The 20,791-nt window shown below is 38.2% G+C and overlaps 1 protein-coding gene and 1 pseudogene across 1 annotated transcript in view; both read left to right on the top strand.

The window, feature by feature from the left end:
* Positions 1-20,791, top strand: part of MAN1A1 (mannosidase alpha class 1A member 1) — a 178,024-nt gene that overhangs the window by 73,491 nt on the left and 83,742 nt on the right. The window lies entirely within an intron of this gene.
* Positions 5,381-7,376, top strand: LOC116471503 (large ribosomal subunit protein uL13-like; annotated as a pseudogene).

The following is a 20,791-nucleotide window of genomic DNA, read 5'->3' as shown; positions in this document are numbered from 1 at the left end:
TCTGACTCTCTTCATCAGTAGAGTAAAATGGTTTTCATTATCCAGTGAGTACATATAACAAAAACTTTCAGTATATATAAAGACAGCCATGTGATTTCAGCTTTAATCTCTCTTTTTATTCTGAACTAAAGTCAGATATACTTCAAAATGTTGGTAAAATGTATATATTTTGGTGTGACATTGTGACAGTTAAGGTATACATTCAGCCTTTTCTCAGGCATATTGAAAGTGGTAGTAGTTGAGTCACTGAATGAGGTAGATGTTCACGATTTAGAAAAAGATATTACTTTCAATTTTCAAATCATCTGATATAAAATATGAAGGGAAAAGGTAATACCTTGTCATTTCAAATGAAACTAAAATATTTTGGCTTTATCAACAGACATAAATTGTGAAGGCTTACCAATACAATTGGTATGCTTTTATGTAATTAAAGAACTCCAAAAAGCACTTAGAAATAGCTCGTAAATCTACCATATGTTGACAGCACTTTAATGAATTTCTCTAGACTATGAATAAAAATTTGGACTCCAGTGCTCTTTATATTTTATTCACTTAGAAAAAGTGAGACAGGATTGCTCACTTTTTTATTGTCATATATCATAAAAGTAACTACAAAATATCTACTCATTATAAAGATTTACAGTGAACATTTTATAGTATGTTTTCTCTGAATTATGTTAATTGTTCACAAATGAGAACACTCAAAACCAGTGTTTCTAAGGTTAAACTAAGATTAGATCCAGTGACCTGGCATCTGTCACGAGTTTTTCATAGGGATCCAACCCATAGTGAAATCTCAGGAGATCCCCTCAAATAATGGAGTTTAATTATTACTCATAAATGGGCAGTTTTCCACATTGACAGATGTTCTCAATCCCATGCAACCCCACTACATGGTGTTGCAATTCCCACTACTTTTCCTTATCCATTCAGTGCTTTCCCCTATGTCCAGATAGATGCTGAATCAGCATTTACCCACTTTATGAATACTCAGAATAAAATACCAACACTTAGACTCCTCTCCCCCCACCTTTTTTTTCCTATCAAATTAACAAAGACAAAATCATGTTAATACCTAATTTGGTAAGAGTGGGGCAAAAATTTACTCTCAGACATTGCTGTTGGGAATGTAATATGATAAAAGTGTTGTGGAAAAGAAAAAAAACAAGTGCTGTATATATGAGTAGATCCTTTTAGCTCGAGTTACTCTTATCCTGCACTGGGGAATCTATCCAAAGGAAATAACCCAAAAATTTAATTATATTATGCCAAAAGCAGGTCTTGGAAATATTTTATATATTTAGTAAATAAGAAGAAACATCTCAAATACTCAGCAGTAAGGGAGTGCAGCAGATCATGGAATGCTCGCATAACAGAGTAATATGCAGCCATTAAAATTTATGCTTGTTTATTCAAGGGCATGGGCAAGTATGGATATGATAAATAATTCAGGATACTTTCATGTATAATATGATTTCAGCTATGGAAAATATAGAGAAAAATGCATGTGGAGCTATTTCTAAACTATAAACCTGATATTCCTAAATATTTGCTTCCGGTTGGTATGTGATCCTTCCCCCTGCCTGTTTTTCTGTACTCATCTGAATTTCCATACTGAACTTGTAATATTCTTTTGATCAGAAAATATTAAAGGAAAATCACAACAGATTTGGAAAAAAATCATTAACTAAATTTCTGCCCCAGTCTCACTCAGGATTCAGTTTTTCCAACCTCTAAAGACTTAAATTTTTTTAACTTTTCATACTAGAATTCAGCTTACAAAGTCTTGAAAGTCACCTCTTTCCCTTTCTGACATCTGTTTCATAAAGAAAATGACTTAGTGGTAACTGGATTTCCTTCTTTATATTCAATTTATAGATTTCCATCTTAGAAGGTTGTTTATTTGCAACAACATCTATTTGCTGTTAATATTATCCTCAATTCACATGGAAATGGAGGTGACATAAAGCTTAAATAAAGATTGGTCATAAATCCTTGCATAGTCTCAGATCCAACTACTTTGTCTTTATATTATCAAAAGCAGTTCAAAAAGACAAAGGCTGCTGATAGTAACAAGATTTCTCCATTGAAAACACACACACATTCATAAATCAATCGAAAGTGTGGTACAAAATAGTATGTATTTTGTATTCCTTAAAAAAAACTGAGCATTTCTAATCTCTTTTCATTTTCCTTAACCATTTAGAAGTCAAAAATTGAATCATTTGTGATAAGTGTATATGCTCTATTAATATATTATTGCTATAGATAAGCATATAATAACGTTTATATTTATTACTAACATACATGGAAATTTTGGGCTACTGAGATACCTGGCACAATCAGTGACTTTGTCTATTCCTACAGGATCTAATTGAAAGGTGTTAGGAAAGGCATAGCAAAGCGCCTTTTTCCTGTTGTTACAAGCAGTAAATGGCCCTTAAGAAACTTCAAAAAGAATGAATGCTTGCTTGAGAAAGGAGTGAGAGAAAAGCTGTTCAGTAATGAGCCGGAGAAAAAAGAAAACCTGGTCTGAGAGATAAAAGAGGTGACTATTAAAAGGGAAGGACACAGTCTACCAGAAACTCGTGAGGCTTTACAAATCGAAATCTAGACTCGCTTTACCATGGAAACCGAAGTTAATTAGAAAGTATATGTTTAAAATTTTGTAATATTTTACTTTATTTTTAATTATCCAAAGCAAATATAAGACTATTCATGATAGTGAGAGGTGACAGTGTGCTGGCAGTCCTCATAGCCCTCGCTTGCTCTCGGTGCCTCCTCTGCTTGGGCTCCCACTTTGGCGGCACTTGAGGAGCCTTTCAGCCCACCGCTGCACTATGGGAGCCCCTTTCTGGGCTGGCCAAGGTGGGAGCTGGCTCCCTCAGCTTGCAGGGAAGTGTGGAGGGAGAGGCGCGAGCGGGAACCGGCTGCACGCAGTACTTGCGGGCCGGCTGGAGTTCCGGGTGGGCGTGGGCTTGGCGGGCCCCTCGCCTGGAGCAGCCGGTGGCCCTGGGCAGTGAGGGGCTTAGCACCTAGGCCAGCAGCTGCGGAGGGTGTACTGGGTCCCCCAGCAGTACTGACCCACCCGGCACTGCGCTCAATTTCTCACCGGACCTTAGCTGCCTTCCCACGGGGCAGGGCTCGGGACCTGCAGCCCACCATGTCTGAGCCTCCCACTCCCTCCGTGGGCTCCTGTGCAGCCCAAGCCTTCCCGACGAGCACCACCCGCTGCTCCACAGCGCCCAGTCCCATCAACCACCCAAGGGCTGAGGAGTGCAAGCACGTGGCGTGGGACTGGCGGGCAGCTCCACCTGCAGCTCTGGTACGGGATCCACTGGGTGAAGCCAGCTGGGCTCCTGAGTCTGGTGGAGATGTGGAGAACCTTTATGTCTAGCTCAAGGATTGTAAACACACCAATCAGCACCCTGTGTCTAGCTCGAGGTTTGTGAATGCACCAATCGACACTTTGTGTCTGGCTGCTCTGGTGGGGCCTTGGAGAACCTTTGTGTCCATACTCTGTATCTGACTGATCTGATGGGGACGTGGAGGACTTTTATGTCTAGCTCAGGGATGGTAAATACACCAATCAGCGCCCTGTCAAAACAGACCACTAGGCTCTACCAGTCAGTAGGACGTGGGTGGGGCCAGATAAGAGAATAAAAGCAGGCTGTCCGAGCCAGCAGTGGCAACCCGGTCGGGACCCCTTCCACACTGTGGAAGCTTTGTTCTTTCGCTCTTTGCAATAACTCTTGCTACTGCTCACTCTTTGGGTCCACACTGCTTTTATGAGCTGTAACACTCACTGCGAAAGGTCTGCAGCTTCACTCCTGAAACCAGAGAGACCACGAGTTCACCGGGAGGAACGAACAACTCCAGACACGCTGCCTTAAGAGCTGTAACACTCACCGAGGGTCCGCGGCTTCATTCTTGAAGTCAGTGAGACCAAGAACCCACCAATTCCGGACACAATGGGAATTGATAGTTTGGTTATGACTACACTGATATTGAAGTTGTGTGTAAATTTGAAATACGTAATTTTTTAAAGCTGTTTCATGGAATCTATAGATGTGACAAAAAGCTAATAATGTATTCTGTCATTTTACTTCCTTGTCACCCTAAGACTGTGCCTCTCCTTCCAGTAATAGGATACGAGCTACTTGTCTGAGAACCTGTAATTGGAGTAGACTTTCATGTAGTGATCTGAGGCCCTTACTAGTTCTCTTTCTTTCTAAGGGAAATCACCAAATTTTGAGCCTATAGGTAAATGATTTGTAAACGGGGTTGGCTGGGCGTGGTGGCTCACGCCTGTAATCCCAGCACTTTGGGAGGCTGAGGCAGGCAGATCACCTGAGGTGAGGAGTTCGAAACCAGGCTGGCAAACATGGTGAGACCCTGTCTCTACTAAAAATACAAAAAAAAAAATAGCTGGGCGTGGTAGTGCATGCCTGTAACCCCAGCTACTCGGGAGGCTGAGGCAGGAGAATTGCTTGAACCCGGGAGGCGGAGGTTGCAGTGAGCTGAGATCGTGCCACTGCACTCCAGCCTGGGCAACAGAGTGAGATTCCGCCTCCAAAAAAAAAAAGGGGGGGGGGGGCTACTTGAAATAGTCATTGTATTGGAGACATCCAGCTAATGAACTTAAGAAGTAGCTCTTATAGGGTGGAAAGAACATTACCTTTAGAATCTAGAATTCTGGTTTCTCAGGCTCTGTTTGGTTATTAGGTATTACCTAGAGCAAACCCTTTATCACATTTTTTTTAATTTAAGTAATGGAATATGAAATAAATGTCTTTTAAGCATTCCTTTAAATCCGGTTTTCTAGAACTATGATACACTAACATTCAAGTTCACAGAATATTATAAATTAGGGGAGGGGTATAGTGGGATAAATTTCCTTCCCATAAGTCACAACTTCTTAACCCATTTTTGTATCTAAACACAATGACTTGTTGCAGTGAAATGTAGAGTTGCGTTTCTTGCCATACAATACTTAGGTAGTCCAGATATGTATCCATGGGAATGAAGAAGAAGTGGAAAAGTTGGGCATCTTTTTCCCCTGGAAAAATACTGTGTTCTATGGAAGAGAAAGTAGTTGGTGGATAGTAGAAAGAAGATGCTAAAAAGTAGAGAAGTCGTTCAAGGAAAACAATAAACTGCAGTATTCACAGAAACAGTTGGGAACATGTACTGATTCTTTACTTAGGGGATGACCACAGTTTTAACTCATTTCTTAGCCCAAATTTGCAGATTACATTCTATTATATTATAAATAGATCTCTCATTTTAATGACCAGCTCAAGGGAGATTCTGGCAGCCATGGTGAGAATGAGAAACAAAGATGTTTATACCCAGCAAAACTGACTTTCAGGTGTAAATGACACAAGCAGGCTATTATCAGCATGCAAGAACTTGGGAATATTGTTTCCAGGAGCCTTTCCTGATGAATCTACCTGGGAACAAGCTTCAGACAACCAAGTACATACTGTATGATGTCCAAAATAGGCGTATTCATAGAGACAGAGAGTAGATTAGTGGTTGCGTAGGACAAGAGGGGTTGGAGGGAAATGGGGAGTGACTGCTGATGCACACAACACTTCTTTTTTGAGATAATGATAATGTTCTAAAAATTGTGAATCAACTCAGTGTGAGTATACTAAAGCCACTAAAGTGTATACTTTAAATGGGTGAATTGTATGATAAAGGTGTTAAAAAGAAAAACACTATATAGTTCTGAGTTTTAATTGAAAATATTAATGAGCATATGATATATCATATTTTAAATATATATAAATATGCATAGATGTGTGTGTCCCCTGAAAAGGCCTAGAAACAGTAATGAAACCAGTAGCTCTGAGCATCTCTAACACACAGAGTGCGGGCTTAAATTAATATTTTCCACTAACCAGGGCTTCTTGGAGAAAAGACTGAAATTGGAAATTTACAAGATTAGTCTGAAATATCAAACCAGGTAACAAAGAAGATAACAAAGACTACTAGAGAAGGTCAAAGGACTCAGGAGCCAACTGGAAGAGGCTTCCACTGGCCAAAAATGAGAATTTTGAGTTTCAGTAAAAATAAGAACTATAACACTAAAATCCACGAAGTACGTTTAAATTGGTAAGTTCAAGCCATGGGCAGTGAAGCATGCATGTAATCACAGCTACTTGAGAGGCTGAGGCAGGAGGATAGCTTGAACCCAGGAGTTCAAAACCAGCCTGGACAGCATAGTGAGACCCTATCTCTAATTAAAAATAAAAATCAATAAATGGATAAGTTCATCATAATGAAAAGCAAAAATGATTGGTCACCTTCAAAGAATGACAGGAAAGCAGTTATCTTGAAAACTAGTATTTTCCCAGGCAGCTGCCAAAGACGGAGGGGCAGCTCCTGGTGCTCACTGGCCGAGGCCACCTTCTGGGCTACCTGACAGCCATCATGGATAGGCAGGTACTGCTGGGCCAGAAGGTGGTGGTCGTGCACTGCAAAGGCATCAACATTTTTGGCACTTTCCACAGAAACAAGTTGGAGTACCTGGCCTTCCTTCACAAGCAGATGAACACCAACCATTCCTGAGGCCCCCCAGCTGCATCTTCTGGCAGACCGCTTGAGGCATGCTGCCCCGCAAGACCAAGCAAGGCCAGGCCGTCCCTGACCATCTGAAGGTGTTTAATGGGATCCCACTGCCCTATGACAAGAAAAAAGTGGATGATGTTTCCTGCTGCTCCCAAGGTTGTGCGTCTGAAGCCTGTGAGAAAGTTTGCCTACCTGGGGTGCCCGGTTCACGAGGTTGACTGGAAGTACCAGGCAGTGACAGCCACCCAGGAGAAGAGGAAGGAGAAGGCCAATATCTGCTATTGGAAGAAAAAACAGCTTATGAGGCTATGTAAACAGGCCCAAAAGAATGTGGAGGAGAAAACAATTACACAGAGGTCCTCAAGACCTATGGACTCCTGGTTTGAGCCCAGTAAAGACTGTTTATTCCTTATGATTGGCCTGGCCTGCCCTTCCACCATTGCTGCCATGGGGTGTAGAGGACCCAAGGGTGGCAATCCAGGTGCCACAGACAGCCTGGAACTTAGGAAGCTGGGGGTAAGGAAAGGGCATTAGTCAAGTGCCTTTCTATATTGTTACTTTAAACGACTCTAAGAATTGTTCAGGCGTAATTCGTCTATGGCCTACTCGTTCATGAGAGAGTTGTTTTAGAAAAATGAGGGCCGAGCACATTGGCTTACGCCTGTGTTCCGAGCACTTTGAGAAGCCAAGAGATCGCTTGAGTCCAGGAATTCGAGACCATCCTGGGCGACATTATGAAATCCCATCTCTAACAAAAATGCAGAAATTAGCTAGGCATGGTTGCACATGCCTGTAGTCTCAGCTACTTGGGAGGCTGAGGTGGGAAGGTCACCTAAGCCCAGGAAGTCGAGGCTGCAGTGAGCCAAAATTGCACCACTACACTTCAACCTGGGTGACAGAGAGACCCTGTCTCAAAAAAAAAAAAAAAAAAAGGTAAAACAATAGTAAGAAGAGCCAGTTACCTTGGTTTCAAGATTAGCAAAAGGGAGCTGGAACATGAATTGGAGGGAGCCCTACCTTCTGAGTGGGCCATCTGTTTTAACTTCCCACCTTATCCTATACTCTGCAGGTGTGATAATGTGAAAAAAAACACTTGGGGACAGTATGAGCTTGCCGTTTTACAAAGAGTATGTATAGAAGCATAGACTGGGAAGATGTGTGACCAAGACGTTACAGGGTAGCCCTTGCTCCTTCTCTGTATTTTGTGGTCAGAATCAAATAAATTGCTTTTAAAGAAAAAGAAGTCTGGTAAATAAAGGAAAAGAATTAGGCATTTATCTTGCCTCTCCTGTATGAACTATATCACTGGTAACTAAATAGTAGATAAGCAACGTTTCTCTTAAAATTATACCTGCTTACAAATGAAAGTGAAATGATAAAAGTAGAAAATCACCATTTTTACAACCCCTGATGAATTAATGGATCTGGACCATGGTCACCAACAGCTGCTTGCTTCTCAAAAGGAGAGCAAAACACATACGTGCCTCCTGATAACATATCACCTGTAGTCTTGCCAAAGGCATCAAGTCTCCATATCCAGCTTCCAATTTGTCATAAATACAGAAAGAAGAATGAGCCAAACTCCACCACACATATGCAGTCAGGAACCCATAGAATAAGTCTCCTACAGTTCAAATAACCCAAATTTGTCCACATAAATTATAAGGAAAAGAAAAGAAAAAATGAGACGCCTATGGTTTACAATAAGAGGCTTCAAAGTCATCCTTTTTTAAAATGATCATGACTGTCTATAGTGTCTAATGATGTAGATTTGGTTGCAAAAACCAAATAAGATAGTAAATGCCAGGATGTGGTTACTTTGGGGGAGAGAGAAGGAAGTGTGATTGGGACAAGGCCCACGTAGGGTTTCTAGGGTGGCTGGCAAAGTCCTGTTTCTTGATCTGGATGCTGCTTACTATGGCATGTGTCTTATAATGTTACACTAGGCTATACAGCTGTATGTTTGTGTTGGAGAGTTCATATCTGTGTGTGTCTTTTTAATTAAAAATATGTTGAAATAACTACATAATTTTTAAAAGGTTATTTAGAAAGTCAAGCTTAGTGGAATATGCCTTAGATCTTGAGATGTACTTTGGATCTCTGTAAATAATACTTAATGTACTGAGTTATCTTGATGTATGTAAATTACAGATTATATTTCAACATAAAACAAGCATAATTCAAATATGTACATGTAAATATTCTATAATACATGTCTGAAAGTGCTGCTGTAAACATCTGTCCAGTTTTTTGTATGGTCATAAATTTTCAGTTCCTTTGTTTAAATACTAAGGAGTGCTATTGCCGTATCATATGGTAAGAGTGTGTTTAGTTTTGTAACTGCCAAACCGTCTTCCAAACTATCTGTACTATTTTGCATTTCCACCTGCAGTGAATGAGAGTTCCCGTTGTTTCACACCTTCACCAACATTTGGTGGTGTTAGTGTTCTGGATTTTGACCATTCTAATCAGTAGGTATTAATTAGTATCTTATTGTTGTTTTCATTTGTGTTTACTGGATGGTTTGTGATGTGGAACATCTTTCCATATACTTATTTACCATCTGTTTGTCTTCTTTAGTGAGGTGTCTATTAAGATCTTTGTCCCATTTTTAAAGTTGGAATCTTTGCTTTCTCATTATTTTCAAGAGTTCTTTGTATATTTTCATTAACAGTTCTTTATTAGATACATGTTTTGCAAATGTTTTCTCCTAGGCCTTGGCTTGTCTTCTCATTCTCTTGGCAGGGTCTTTTGCAGAGCAGTTTTTCATTTTAATGAAGCTCAGCTTGTCAATTTTTTCTTTCATGGATCATGCTTTTAGTGTCATATCTAAAAAGTCGTCTCCAAACCCAGGGTCATCTAGATTTTATCCTATATTATCTTCTAGGAGTTTTATAGTATTGCATTTTACATTTAGGTCTATGATCCATTTTGAGTTAATTTTTTGAAAGGTATAATGTCTGTGTCTACATTCATTTTTTCGTATGTGTATATGGATATCTAGTTTTTCCAGCACGATTTGTTAAAAAGGCTATCTTTTCTTCATTTAATTGTCTTTGTTCCTTTGTCAAAGATCAATTGACTATATTTATGTGGATCAATTTCTAGGCTCTCTATTCCGTTCCATTGATTTATTCTTTCACCAGTACCACAAATCAAGACAAGATGGTCTTGATTTCTGTACTCTATAGAAAGTTTTGAAGTTGGGTAGTGTCAATCATGGTCAGAAATTGGCTATTTTGGACCTTTTGCTTCTCCACATAAACTTCATAATCAGTTTGTATCTACAAAATAACTTGCTAGAATTTTTATTGGGATTGCAGTAATCTATTAACCAAGTTGGGAAGAACTGACATCTTGGTATTCAATCTTCTATCTATAAACATGGAATATCTCCATCTGTTCTTTGATTTTTTTCATCAGAATTTTGTAGTTTTCTTCATATGGATCTTGTACATATTTTGTTAAGTTTATACCTAAGTATTTCATTTTTTAGGTGTGTGTTCACAATGTAATCTAAATGGTATTGTGTTTTTAATTTCAAATTCCACTTGTCCGTTGCTGATATATAGGAAAGCATTGATTTTCTATATTAACCTTTTATCCTGAAATCTTGCAGTACTCACTTAATAGTTTCAGATTTCTTTTGTTGATTCAGATTTTCTGCATAGAAAATATGTCATCTGCAGACAAAATTTTATTTTTCTTCTTTCCTAATCAGTATACCTTTTATTTCCTTTTTTATTTTTTCTTATAGGACATCTAGTACAGTATTGAAAAGCAGTGGTAAGAGGGGACATCCCTGCCTTGTTCTTGATGTTAGTGGGAAATCTTCTATTTCTCACCATATTATGATTTTTCAAATGTAAAAGCTCAACCAGCACAAAACCAGTATGTTTATTTTCCACTACCTTCTAGATTCTAATTAATCATTGGTAGAGGAAGTTTAGGCTGTGTGAAGAGTTTGGAAAGACCTTAGGAAATTTTTTTAAATGTTTATTTATTTAAAATTTTTATTAAAATTTATTAAAATGTTCAAGTTTCCTGAAGTATTTAGACATCAAGAAATATTTACATACATCTCTAGTTTATATTTCCATCCCGTTGATTTCCCTATTAAGAATTTTAATGAGGCCAGGCTCAGTGGCTCATGCCTATGATCCCGGCACTTTTGGAGGCCAAGGCAGGAGGATCACTTGGGCTCAGGAGTTTGAGACCAGCCTGGGTAACAAAACAAGACCATGTCTGTAAAAAAAAAAAATTAAAAATTAGCTGGGTGTATTGGTGCATGCCTGTAATCCCAGCTACTTGAGAGGCTGAGGTAGGAGGATCACTGGAGCCTAGGCTTTCAAGGCTGCAGTGAGCTGTGATTGTGTCACTGCACTTTAGCCTGGGTGACAGAGTGAGACCTTGTCTTTAAAAAAAAAAAAAAAAATTTAAAAAAAGGCACTTAAAAGAAGTCTAAAATGTATCTCAGGAAAGTTGTACATAAATCTTCACACTATTACTATAAGACAAGCCTCATTTTATAGATGTTGCTCAATTATGTTATTCCAAATCTACAGTATTGGCATAGCTTTCACTGCTGAAAGGTGTTTCATTTCTTAAAAATGTTTTTAACCTCCTATCACCAGTCCTATGCTAAAACGGGGTATTTTACCCATGAACTACCACAAATAGATAAAATAGCTACTTTACATATAAATGGCCCTTTAAAACTGGATACTATCGTATGCCAATTTGCAACATAGTCTGTATGAAAAGAGAAAACACTAATAAATGCTGTGTTATGGACCAATAATTAGATTCTCAATGTGGTGTAAAGTACTCACACGAGGTTCGTTCTTGGCCTCATAAATTTGACCATATCTTTTCATTCTAATGCTCTTAAATGACTTAGAGACATGACTTAACAGTAAAATAAACTCCTAAACAACAACTGCAAGCACAAAAACCGAAATTATGCGGTGATGGCATGCCATTTGTTCAGGAATTCGCTGTCCTATTTACTCAAATATAACAGCAAATGGAGTGTTGATTGTTAAACTGCATATTCAGGATCTCATAGTTTACTCTCTCATGTGCTGTTTGCCAGACTAAAGATTATTAACAATTTTTGCTTTGTTCACCGCAGGAACAATACAGTACTTGTATTATACAAATATTTTGATTAAAGTATTGTTTCCAATCAATTTATTTCCCATTCCTGTCGAATTACCTGAGTTAACCTAGTTCAGTGGTTCTCAAATGTAGTGTACATCAGAATCCCAAGGCGAGCTTGTTAAAATACAAATGTATAAGCCCTGCTCTCAGAGCTTCTGATTCAGCAAATCTGGGTTGGGCCTGATAATTGGCATTTCTTAGTTTCTCCATAATGCTGATGCTGCCTGTCTTGAGGACCACATTTTGGGAACCACTGACCTATTACGATGAAACCATTCTCTCTACAATGAGCAGAATTCTTTTTTAAAACGTTAGCTAAAAACAAAAAATAGGCCTCATGATTTGGCTGTCACCACTCTTTAGGAAACCATGTTCCAATATACTGGGTCAAGAACTGAAGGAAACATTTCTTCTATAGGAGATCATAGTTAAGCTTCTTCTTGAAGTCTTACAAATGTTGTTTTTATCAAATGGAGTGTTAAACTATTCGAGGTTTCATTTATATTTGGGAAAACTCCCGTTAAATAAAGCAGGTAGAAGAGCCCTCTTAAAATCTCTGAAAAATATATGACACAAATTTCTATCATTAATATATAATGAAGATGCTTTTTTTTGTATTTTGTTTGTTGTTGTTTTTTCCTGTATTATATTTTGCTTAATCTCCCTGGCTGCATATTTAATTGAGTTACCTTTATTTTTAACTTTTACTTTAGGTTCAGAAATACATGTGCAGGTTTGGTATATAGGTAGGTACATGGCGTGTCACGGAAGTTAGGTAAACAGATTATTTTTTCACCCAAGTAATCAGCATAGTACCCAATAGGTAACTTTTCAGTCCTCACCCTTCTTACACCCACCACTCTCAAGAAGGCCGCAGTGTCTGTGGTTCCTTTCTTTGTGTCCATATGTAATCAGTGTTTAGCTCCCACTTATAAGTGAGAACATGCGGTGTTTGGTTTTCTATTCCTGTGTTAGTTTGCTTAGGATAATAGCCTCCAGCTTTATTCATGTTGATGCAGGGACATTTAATTAGTCAGGGTGCTCTTAGAGGGACAGAACTATATATCTGTAGATCTACATATATCCTATAAGTATTAAATTAATAATAAACTGTAATTATTAAGTTAATATTTAGTAAACTATAAGTATTAAGTTGATACTTAATAAACTCCCCTTTTATGTATAAAACTTACACGATCACAAGGTCCCACAATGGGCTGTCTGCAAGGTAAGGAGCAAGGAGAACCAGTCCAAGTCCCCAAACTGAAGAACTCGAAGTCTGACGTTTGAGGGCAGGAAGCATCCAGCACGGGAAAAAGATGTAGGCTGGGAGGCTAGGCCCATCTCTCCTTTTCATGTTTTTCTGCCTGCTTTATATTCACTGGAAGCTGATTAGATTGTGCCCATCAGAGTAAGGGTGAATCTGCCTTCCCCAGCCCACTGATTCAAATGTTAATCTCTTTTGGCAACACCCACACAGACACCCAGGATTTATACTTTGTATCCCTCAATCCAATCAAGTTGACACTCAGTATTAACCTTCACAGACATGGTCTCATTTTTTATGGCTGTGTAGTATTCCATGGTGTATGTACCACCTTTTCTTTATCTAGTCTACTGCTGATGAGCATTTAGGTTGATTCTGTATCTTTGCTATTATGAACACTGCACAATAGATACATGCATGTGTCCTTATGGTAGAACGATTTATATTCCTTTGGGTATATACTCAATACTGGGATTGCTGGGTTGAATGGTAATTCTGTTTTAAATTCTTTGAGAAATCACCAAACTACTTTCCACAATGGCTGAACTAAGTTTACATTCCCACCAGCAGTGAATAAGTATTCCTTTTTCTCCACAACCCCACCAGCTTCTGTAATTTATTTATTTATTTATTTTACTTTTTAATAATAGCCATATAATAAAGTTTTTCAAACAGGCTTTTGAAATCTTATTTCCTTAAAGATCCATGTTGGCCTTTACTAGAATTGTTTGTTTTTATTATCACCCCCTAAAGTAAGATAGTTTCTTTTTCCCATGGTTATCAGCCATTTGCCCTCAATAGTACTGGTTTGGAGTGACTAAAATTAGAGCCAGAGTAACAGTACCTCACTTTTATTCTATTTTATAGCATATGAAATGTTCAATGTTGACATTAAGTTTTTAACCAATGTGTTGCTGTATTTGTTTAGTGCTGAAACAGCTTGACTCCATTTCTTTTGAACCTTGATTCTGTGGGTTTTATAGACAGCCAGTGTTTGGTGCCTGGCCCCAGGATGGGACTCTGCACTGCCACCCATCTGCCATCACTTCTGTTACTCCCTTTTACCCTTGCCTTGCCATCCACCATCACTTCTGTTATTTCCATTTTAACCCTTGCCCGCCTGTGTTTTTTCCACTTAGAGCTTTGGATCTTTTTTAAACACACATGCTGCTATCTCACTCTTTCTTTTAGAACTAGTCCTTTTGAACAAATCTAATAGATGAGTTACTTCACTACTTAGGATGATTCTTGTCTGAACAATAACCTTCAGGATGTTGGCCAGTCTCAGAAGAAAACATATACATGTAATGTAAATAAATCATATTGGGTAGAGTCAGTTTTATCTAAAACTGAATTTAAGATCTTCAAAAACACTTAAATGAACTTTCTTTACAGTTTTGTGCTATTCTCTTTCTAAATTTGCCAATTGTATATGGTAAGATTGATGGTGAGGATTTATCTGATTACCTTGTGTAGTATTCACAGTATTTGTCTTCATTTTCTTTTTGAAGAGGAGTGGAAGTTATTACTTGATCCTTTCCTATGTATCACATTTTTCCAGTGTTACACTTCAAAAACAAGTGTTATTATGAGTCATTGACCACAGCTGTCATGTTTACTTACGTATCCCAAGTGTTTGTGCAACTTGGTATGTAAGTACATAGGCACTAAATAAATATTTGTTGAATAAATGGATTGACATTTTTAAAAGGTCAATTATGCAAGCAATTCCTTTTTGAAAGTTTGTAATTTAGAAAGTTTCAACTATGTTGAAATATGTGTGTGTATGTGTGTGTGTGTGTGTGCAATAGCTTTAAAAAGCAGTAGGCCAGGCGCAGTGGCTCATGCCTGTAATCCCAGCACTTTGGGAGGTAGAGGCGGGTGGATCACGAGGTCAGGAGATCGAGACCATCCTGGCCAACACGGTGAAACCCCGTCTCTACTAAAAATACAAAAAAATTAGCCAGGCATGGTGGCAGGCACTTGTAGTCCCAGCTGCTCAGGAGTTTGAGGCAGGAGAATGGCATGAACCTGGGAGGCGGAGCTTGCAGTGAGCCGAGATCGCGCCACTGCACTCCAGCCTGGGCAACAGAGCAAGACTCCATCTCAAAAAAAAAAAAAAAAAAAAAAAAAAAGCAAAACATTTAGATAGTGCATGAATAGCTACAATGGACAACATAAATTATGTTTCTTGTTATTATTTGTGTTTGTATTCTAAAGAGGAAACGCCTGCCAAACTATTTCAGTCTGGTATTTTCAAAACTCTTCTAATAAAAAAGATACTGAGTTATGTGACATTTTAATATTCTGATGATGATCGTTATTAAGGCAGGGCATTGTTTCATTGAGTTGTTTATAGTACTGTAAGAATATAACACTGATCTATTAAAAACAGATGCAGTGTTGTTATGAAATGGGATATATGGAAATATGTTAAAGCCTCTTAATTGAAAAAAAATGAAGATGCTTTCAAGTAAATTAGCAATATTCAGGGCTTAGCAAAGTATAGCCAAGCCCATTCATTCACATTTTGTCTATGGCTGCTTTGACCCTACAACTATAGTTAGTGAGTGAGTGAATGAATTGAATGAATGCTGACCAGAAATTACACTTTCAAACATTTAACCTGAGGAAATAGTTATATATACAAATAAGTATGTACAGGGATGTTCACTCCACGGCTGTTTGTAATATCAAAACAAGAGAAACCTAAATATTAACTAATAGAAGACTGACTAAATAAGTTCTCGTGTATCCTTATTATACCAGAACTAGTGTATGATATAGCTATTTTTAAAAAGATGTTACAGAAATGTATCCAGTGATAGGAAACAAGGGTCAGCAAACTACAGCCCTTTGGCAAATTGGCTCAAGACCTGTTTTTATACTACCAGAGCTGTGAGTGGGTTGTTAAATTTTAAAGGATTATTAAAAATAAACATGAGGGCCGAGCGTGATGGCTCACGCTTGTAATCCCAGCACTTTGGGAGGCCGAGATGGGCGGATCACGAGGTCAGGAGATCAAGACCACGGTGAAACCCCGTCTCTACTAAAAATACAAAAAATTAGCCGGGCGTGGTGGCGGGCGCCTGTAGTCCCAGCTACTCGGAGAGGCTGAGGCAGGAGAATGGCGTGAACCCAGGAGGCGGAGCTTGCAGTAAGCCGAGATTGCGCCACTGCACTCCAGCCTGGGCGACAGAGCAAGACTCCGTCTCAAATAAATAAATAAACAAACAAACAAACAAAGAAACATGAGACAGAGTATGTGACTAGTAAAACTTAAAATATTTACTATCTAACCCTCTATAGAAAATGTTTGCTGACCCCTGATACAGAATGTTGTATACAATGTAGATTAAATTGGTAGGGATGGGTTTAAAACATTATGAAATAGTATATATAGAACAATACCTTTTTTTAAAAAATGCAGTCAATACCATTTAGACACTTAAGATGTTAATAGTTATTTCTGGGTAGACAGGATTAATAAGATTCTATATTTTATGTCTAATTTTGTGATTTTTCAATGATAAGAATGCATTAAGAAAATAAAAATTTAATATTGGCATGGGGAAAAAAGAGAACTTCTCTGAGTTTCAAGGTGCACAAATATGTTTTCCCATTTTGTAGATGAGGAAACTGAGACTAAGAGTTTAATTAACTTGCCTAGAGGGACACAAACATAAGAGGAAAATTGCATTGATGCCAAATTTTCTGTCCAGCAGTGTCACCATTTGATAATTTAAAATGCTCATCTGTCAGCTGAAATAAAATTATAGACTCTGTACCCAAAGGCAATTTAAAGATATCAGTGTATAATATATGATAAAGGAGGATTATGCAGAAATAACAAACTACGTGCCTGATGGTATTAGGTGTGTACTGGATAGGTTTACATTTGCTTAAATAGAATGAAAAAATGAGTAGCTTACATTTTACATATTTTAAAAGAAACAAAACCTGTGCACATAGGTATTCAGTTGACTTTGTAAATTTGCAAACTATTACTGCTACATAATATGGTAATTATGCTCTTTCAAACCTATAGAATTTAATTGTTCAAATCCAGGCATGTGACACAAAAAGGGACCATGTCCTGAAGCTTGTGCCCTTCACTGTAAGATAGAGGAAGGACATTTGACTTATCAGATCCTTGTGCAGATAACTGTTTACAAAATAAGTCAGCAACTCAGAAGGAGAATGAATACAACAGTGAGAAGTCTCATTGTAATGAACTGATAGCTAGTAACTCGAAGAAGCAGTAGGACTATAGAAAGCAGACATGATAGCTCAGCAGCTTTTGGACCATTTAGTGTGTGGACAAAAGGCCCAGTATCCTTCTGTTATTCCTGAGGAAACCACTATCTTGTAGCCAAGAATGATAACTATTATTGCTCTTTTAAAAAGCACTTATTCCTTTAATTATAACCATCTTGTGATTTGGGAAGATTATTCTCTACTCACATATTTAGAAACTGAGGCACAGAAAGGAGGTTAAGTGAGCGTTCAAGATCATACAGACCGTTCAAGTGATAATGAAAAACTCCATCACCTAGTCCCAACTCTGTATGTGTAAGATGGTGATGCTGAGTAAAGGCAGGATCATTCTGCGTTTCACCGAATCATAAAAAAACATAACCATGTCTTTAAAACTTACATAAATTATTAAACTATAAATGTTTTGATGCTCTTTTTTTTTTTTTTTTTGAGACGGAGTCTCGCTCTGTTGCCCAAGCTGGAGTGCAGTGGCGCAATCTCGGCTCACTGCAAGCTCCGCCTCCTGGGTTCACGCCATTCTCCTGCCTCAGCCTCTCCGAGTAGCTGGGACTACAGGCGCCCGCCACCACGCCCGGCTAATTTTTTGTATTTTTAGTAGAGACGGGGTTTCACCGTGATCTCGATCTCCTGACCTCGTGATCCGCCTGCCTTGGCCTCCCAAAGTGCTGGGATTACAAGCGTGAGCCACCGTGCCCGGCCTGATGCTCTTCAGAGATGAGGTTCAGTTAACAGAAAAAAATTCACTGGTATAGAATGCTTCGTAACTAAAATATGTCAGGGAATTATGATATACAGTCATGCCTAGGTATCTGTGGGGGTAGGTTTCAGGACCCCCTGAGGATACCAAAATCCACAGATGCTCAAGTTCCTTATATAAAATGGTACAGTATTTGCATATAACCTGAATACATCCTCCCGTATTTTTTAAATCGTCTCTAGATTACTTATAATACCTAATAAAATGTCAGTGCTATGTAAATAGTTGTTATACTGTGTAGTTCAGGAATAATGACAAGTCTATACGTGTTGAGTACAGATGCAACCATACATTTTTTTCCAAATATTTTTGATCTGCAACTGGTCGATACCACAGATGTGGAACCCACAGATACAAAGGTCCAACTGTATTTGCGTAGATGAGGCTATCATTTTTTCTTTTGTCTTTTTCTTGAACAAAGATTACCAAGCCTGGGTTTCGTATATTTTAATGATTTCTGATGTCTGCTTGCAAAAGCAGTAGTAAAATAGAACAGCCCCAATTTTAACCCTATGATGTCACATATTAGCATCTATGTAGTGGAGTCCATAAATTCAGTTAGAAATCATAGCCAGATAGAGTATGTGCTTTCATAATTCCCTTCCCTTTAGTAGGCATTATATTTTTAAAAATAAAGATATTTTCCTTTTGAAGTAAAATGTATTTTCAGAAATTATTTGTCATATTTAGTGTAAACATTATTCACTATATACTGCATATTTTTCTAAATATCATGTTGGCGATTTGCCCATTTTTTAAACCTAAAATTGAGATAGAATGAGTAGCTTTAGGCACTGTATAATGATGTGGATTATTGTGGTGTTCTTGCTGTAATTTATTATTATTTATCATTCTTGGGCAGGTATTTTAGTAATTAGAAAGCCTACAATAACACATGTGGTACACTTAGGAATAGTTTGAAGCACTAGAGCTGTATAGCCATTGGGTTTCCTCTCCCGTTTTTAACTTCCATATTGAATGCATATTAGAAGGACATGTAACCTTTATCATACTGTTTCCTTGCACCCAGCCCACTGCTCATTTATGTGTACAAAACCATATACTTTCTTCTTGAGGAAAATTTTTTAAAGGACCCCAATTTCCTAAGATTTATTTTCCTTCTATCAGGTAGCCAATACAGTATTTTTTTGATGTTGTCGTTCATATATGTTTGCCTCTTACAGCTCAGAAAAGTCCCATAACCAATGAGAACTACTGCCTTTCTTCCTGCCCTGTTTCTCCTAATCCTGATGACCCAGAAATCCCTCCACTTACCATAAATGGGAGGCACTAAGGTAGTGTTAGGACTTCCTTAAGACATCTGATGTGCTCTTTTAACCATCTTTTTAACTTCTCTTCCTGGTATTTAAGGCCATGAGCTTATCTTATTTAATCTGTCTCTCTCTCACCATTTTCTAGACCGTAGTAATCTAGCTCTCCACCTGCTATCATGAAAAGCACTTCCTCTTCCCTTTTGCTTTATCTCTTGTCTTCCTCCACATTAATCCAAAGCATGTACACAAACATGTACATACCTACTCCCAAATAAGTACACACCTGCATCTATATAAGTGCCAACTCTTCAACCTTACCTCTCCCCCTAGACCTAACTCACTTTTATAAAAAAAAATTCCCACAGTTACAGCATGTATCACTTAATTTATTCTCTACCTATGGTTTGTATTGTTTTATGCTGTATATCTTATGCTTATATGGTTTTATATGGCTGACTTACTTTCCTGGTTGTAAGCTTCTTGAGATCAGGGGTTTAATTTTTTCTCATGAATCTCTCTTATAGCCCTTACCATGTTGAGAAATATGTAGTAAATGCTTATTAAGTCTTAAAATAAGCCTGTTCTGTGGAACAGAAACGTTCCTCAGGAAGTGTCTTATCGAGTGTTCCCATTTTACAAAAGAGAAAATTAGAACAGTGAAGTGACCCATTTTCTTTTTTTTTTTTTTTTTCCAAGATGGGCACACACAATCTCCTTTAATTTTTTCAATGGTGTCTATGAGGAATATTCTTTTTTTTTATTATTATACTTTAGGTTTCAGGGTACATGTGCACAATGTGCAGGTTTGTTACATATGTATCCATGTGCCATGTTGTTTTGCTGCACGCATTAACTCGTCATTTAGCATTAGGTATATCTCCTAATGCTGTCCCTCCCCCCTCCCCCCACCCCACAACAGTCCCCGGAGTGTGATGTTCCCCTTCCTGTGTCCATGAGTTCTCATTGTTCAGTTCCCACCTATGAGTGAGAACATGCAGTGTTCGGTTTTTTGTCCTTGCGATAGTTTACTGAGAATGATGGTTTCCAGTTTCATCCATGTCCCTACAAAGGACACGAACTCATCATTTTTTATGGCTGCATAGTATTCCATGGTGTATATGTGCCACATTTTCTTAATCCAGTCTATCGTTGTTGGACATTTGGGTTGGTTCCAACTCTTTGCTATTGTGAATAGTGCTGCAATAAACATACGTGTGCATGTGTCTTTATAGCAGCATGATTTATAGTCCTTTGGGTATATACCCAGTAATGGGATGGCTGGGTCAAATGGTATTTCTAGTTCTAGATCCCTGAGGAATCGCCACACTGACTTCCACAATGGTTGAACTAGTTTACAGTCCCACCAACAGTGTAAAAGTGTTCCTATTTCTCCACATCCTCTCCAGCACCTGTTGTTTCCTGATTTTTTAATGATGGCCATTCTAACTGGTGTGAGATGGTATCTCACTGTGG

Source organism: Hylobates moloch, unplaced genomic scaffold (genome assembly GCF_009828535.3).
Source record: "Hylobates moloch isolate HMO894 unplaced genomic scaffold, HMol_V3 SCAFFOLD_2, whole genome shotgun sequence".
In the NCBI taxonomy this organism is placed as follows: Eukaryota; Metazoa; Chordata; class Mammalia; order Primates; family Hylobatidae; genus Hylobates; species Hylobates moloch.
The sequence above is the reverse complement of the archived record's forward strand: the minus strand, read 5'-3'. Positions and strand labels throughout refer to the sequence as shown.